The 5,279-nt window shown below is 34.6% G+C and overlaps 1 pseudogene; it reads right to left on the reverse strand.

Moving 5' to 3' along the window:
* Nucleotides 1,002-1,440, reverse strand: Gm13615 (predicted gene 13615; annotated as a pseudogene).

Raw genomic sequence — 5,279 nt, forward strand, 5'->3', positions numbered from 1 at the left:
TGTCAGCAAACACTTCTTTGCATCTACAATAGTTTCCAGATTTGTGAACTGTATATGGGATGAATCCCCAGGTGAGGCAGTCTGTGGATGGCCTTTCCTTCAGTCTCTGTTCCACACTTTGTGTCCCCTCCCATGGGTATTTTGTTCCTCCTTCTAAGAAGGACCAAAATATCCACACTTTGGTCTTCCGTCTTCTTTAACTTCATGTGGTCTGTGAATTGTATCTTGGGCATTCCAAGCTTTTGGGCTATTTTCCACTTATCAGTGAGTGAAGTCTTTACATAGTGGCACATTTTTAATACTGTTCTCTTTGATAATTGCAGCTAAGATTTCAAGCATTGTACTGAATAGATGTAGTAAAAGTGGAGGGTATGAATACCTTCATCCTGTTTATGACATTAACGGAAATGCTTTCTTTTTCCTCACTGAGTAGGATGGTGGTTTGGTGTCATAAATAGAACTTGTTATAATGACATATACTTCATCATCCCTAGCTTCTCATGTTTTAATTATTAAGAGATGCTGCGTTTAATCAAATGGTCATTTCTGTGTCTTTGAAGATTAACATGTAACTTTTGTCTTTCAATCCATTCATGTAATAAATTACATTTATTGTTTACCCATGTGACTATCTTTTGCATTGCAGGAATCAAGTCAATATTGTCATGATAAGTAATCTTTATGAAGTCATCTTGAAGTTTATTGGAAAATATGGTAATTGAAATTATTTGCATTTCTGTCAGGATAATATTGGGCATATAAAATATTTGAAAATCTTTCATCTATTTTATTGGTGTCAGTTCATCACTGTAGTTCTAAAAGAATTCTACAATGAAATTATCTGGTTCTAAGATGTTTTTAATTGAGAAATGTCGTATTATTGTGTCCATTGCATTGCTAATAGCTGTGTTTAAATTATTTTTTAAATCATACCTTATTTTGAGTGGCACATTTGGAAAGAAATAGTGTCGATGAGAATATTGCAAATAAAATAGTCATCACAAAATTCTTCTCCTAGCTTGTCCATTGGGATTGCTGAGGTTAGTCTGATCATTGGCTATGGACAAAAAAAAAATGTTGATGGCTGAGTTATATAGTCTAGGAGATGTATGTTTTCATTCCTATAGTCATCCAGTTGCTGTTTAAGTAATTTATGTTGTGACTGAAGCTCCACAGCTTCTTTCAGTAGTGACTAATCACCCATCTCTTTCACCTTTTTATACATAGAACGGTTTTGTTTTGACATTTCTAAAAACTAGTCTTTGACAGACTAGTTCCAGATCAACTTTTTTCATTGGCTTTACAAATTTACTGAGTTCTTCCTTTGTTGAATTAATAACTGTGAGCTCCTCTTGCAAATGAATAGCTTTCTTCTTTACTCTTTCTTCCCTCTTCCAGTATTTTATTTGTTCTAGCAATGTAGTCATCCTTTAGTTCCAGACCCCCAGAGCTCATGTCTCTAGCTGCATATCTAGCAGAAGATGGCCTAGTCGCCCATCATTGGGAAGAGAGGCCCCTAGGTCTTGCAAACTTTATATGCCTCAGTACATGGGGAACACCAGGGCCAAGAAGTGGGAGTGGGTGGGTAGGGGAGCAAGGCGGGGGGGGGGGGGAGTATATGGAACTTTCAGGATAGCATTTGAAGTGTAAATAAAGAAAATATCTAATAAAAAATGAAAAAAAAAAAGAAGTTCAGTTTTGAGTTTCTCATCATAGGTCTCTTCAGAATTCTTTAGCTTCCATTCCCATATCGAAGTGCCTCAGCCTCACTCTTATTTTATACTTCTTTGAGCTTCTGGGTCAATTCAAGAGCTTCAAATGATTCCTTCAACTCTACTTCTCTGCTTCTAAGAAAATCTATATAATTTAGTAGAAGCAGTCTTTGAGCATAAATTTCTTTTGTTTCATTCTCTTGGTGCTCTTTAATTTTTTCCAGAGTGTTTTTTTTCTCAGAAATGAGAATTTCATTGTTTTGCTTGACAAGTTCTTTTAAATTTATTCCATAACTCAGTCAGTTCTTTTTCATTCTTTCTTTTCTCATCCATCTTACCTTTTGTTCTTTCAGGTTCCCTAACATTCTTCAGCTGTTGACACATTTCTACCTAAAGCTAGTGTTGTATTTTTCTTATATTCTTTTAACTTTACCTCTAAAGATTCTAACTTGGAATGATAAGAGAAAGTATCTGCAAATTGATCATTGATAAGCTGGAAAGTCTTGTCTAGGGACATTTTGCTGGGAACTATGGTTCTTGTCTGAGTTTGATATCACAGCACTATTTACCTTGATGATATTCTAGCAATTGTTTTAAGAAACTCATAAAAAAAAAAAACCCCGTGATTTATAGAGACTAGATGACAGGTTAATCCAAATGAATTGTAGTAGATCTTGCATAGTAAATATCTTTACTTTTGCCAAACCACTTTCGAGAAAGAAAACAGAAATGCATAGTCACATCTTTGTAAGTGTTCTACCACCAGCAAGTTAGAAGCTTCATGAAATTCTTAGGCAAATGGGTAGAAACAGAAAATATCATACTGAGTGAGGTAACTCAGTTCCAAAAGAACACACACAGTATGTACTCACTGATAAGTAGATATTAGCACAAAAATTCGAAATACCCAAGATTCAATTCACAGACCATATGAAGCCTAAGAAGAAGGAAGACCAACATGTGGATGCTTCAGTGTATTTTAGAAAGGTGAACAAAATGCTTACAGGAGGAAATATGGAGACAACGTGTGGAACAGAGACTGAAGAAAGGGCCATGCACAGACTGCCCTACCTGGGGATTCATCCCATATACAGTCACCAAACTCAGACACTCTTGAGGATGCCAAGAAGTGCTTGCTGACAGGAGCCTGATATAACTGTTTCCTCAGAGGGTCTGCCGGAACCTGACAAATACAGAGGCAAATGTTTACAGCCAACCATTGGACTGAGCACTGGATCCCCAATGGAGGAGTTAGAGAAAGGACAGAAGAAGCTAAAGGGGTTTGTAATCTCGTAAGAAGAACAACAATATCAACCAACTTGCCCCCTCCCAGAGCTCCCTGGGTCTAAACCACCAACAAAAGAGTACACATGGCAGGACCCATGGCTCCAGCTGCATCTGTAGTAGAGGATGGACTTGTTAGGCATCAATGGGTGGAGAGGCCCTTGGTCCAGTGAAGGCTCGATGCCCCAGGTCGAGGAGGCAGGAGTAGGTGGTGGGTGGGCAATCACCCTCAACGAAACAGGGAGAGGGGAGATGGGATAGGGAGGTTCTGGAGAGGAAACCAGGAAAGCGGATAACATTTGAAATGTAAATAAAATACTCCCCCTCCCCCCCCCCAAAAAAAAAGAAAAGAAAAGAAAAGAAAAAAGAAAAAAAAAGAAGCACCTATTAGGAGGGCATTTCCTTCTACTGAAATGAATGGAGTCTTCACTTCTCCACTCAACATAGGATTCACCAATTCATGAGTTGGTTTTGAAGTTGTGTCTTAAGTGTGCCAGTATTTCCCAAACCTTAAACATCTGGTAAAGTTTTTGTACAGTTCATCTTGACTCAACACATCACATTTGAAGGACATGGTGGATGGCCAAACATACTTGCCAGAGGTTGGCCTGCTGCCCACAATTTATGAACATAAAAATAATTTATTGAACTACTGTAATAAAACAAAACCACATATGATAAAATAATTCAGTGGAATTAAAGCTCCAAAAGTAAAACTATATATAATTCATAATGTAAGAATAAAAAGCAAATACATGAAAGAAGTACCAAATGAAAATTTGAATTATTGCATACAAGACATTGACCACCTGTTTCCTACTTATGGTATGTTAATGTTGAACATAGCCATCTACATACAGGCTACTAGAAGTTTTAGGGTGAACAAAGCCTACCTTGGTTTGGATGTTGTGACATGAGTGAGACATTTACTGAGACATGTAAAAGGCATGTAAAATGTCCTGAGTTGCTTGTTCAAGAGTGCTGAAGTGAATAAAGACCATCCCACTGTACAAAATTATTTTCTTCCATTATTTTATTTTTCACTAGCAAGTAAAAGATCAGATCTGTCTGAATCATAATCAGTATCTGAATTCAATGCTACTTGGTTTTATTTGGAAATATAAATAATCCATAACACTAAGGACTATGTTGTTGTTCTTTACTAGTGGACTTTAGATTCTTATATGATTTCATGTCCTAATACTTTAAAAATAATCAGGCCAGATATTAGTATTCATAGTAACTGGGCTAAGAAAATGTAAGCATTTATAAATGGCTACTAAAAATAAAATAAAACTAAAATAATACAGAAATTTAAGTAAAGTTACTATTGACTTATATTTTTCTTCAATTTTGTTTCCTCAGTTATAGTTCTCATACATATTTTTTTTGAGGAAAGTGGTCAATGACGTGTCATATAAAAAAAGAGTATACTTTTTTTCTAAATTATACGTTTTCAGGTGAAATGTAAAGAAGAGAAATGTGACATGTTATCTACTAATAAAGTCTAAAGAGTCTTGCCTGACTTTCACACATTGCCTTGAATTTGAGTTATAACCTCTAATTAAATCCAAGGGGAATAAATTGCAACTCTCCCTGATAACCCATCTTTCAGTATTTCTGCATATATTCTGGGGATATCTTCATTTAATAAAGCTAATTGGTCTCTGTGGGAGATACAAAAGTGTGTTTTGAGGATTTTTGCTCAGTGTACTAGGAGGCTTTTTGTACACTATTAATATGGGAAATAAATTCATATTAAGCATATGTAAAATCATTCCTGAAATTTATGTAATAAAATGTGTTACACAAGGACTATTTAAAGTCTATTTTGTGGAACATATGTTGCATTTTTTCTTTCAGATAAATAATGTTATCTCTAAGGATTATAATTTCATATAATAATTTAAAAATAACTATCTTAATTTTTAAAATAATTTAAGTACTCATTAGAATAACACAGAGTGTATTTGGTAAACGAACGTTATCTATAAGGATTATAACTTCATATAATAATTTAAAAGTAACTATCTTAATTTTAAAAATAATTTAAATACTTACTAGAATAATACAGTGTAAAGAGAAAAAGCTAATTGTACATAAATGACTTAGAAAATTTACATTCATGTAAAATGTATATTTATTTGCAAGAGTTAGTTATATGTTCTCTAATAACCTTACAGATACAAGGAACCTCCTTTAGAAAATATAAACAATATCATACCACAAATATTCTATTGGGTTTCTAAAAGTTAAATAATGCTAGAGGTAGAAGAGGGTACA

This window comes from Mus musculus, chromosome 2 (genome assembly GCF_000001635.26).
Source record: "Mus musculus strain C57BL/6J chromosome 2, GRCm38.p6 C57BL/6J".
NCBI classification, from domain to species: domain Eukaryota; kingdom Metazoa; phylum Chordata; class Mammalia; order Rodentia; family Muridae; genus Mus; species Mus musculus.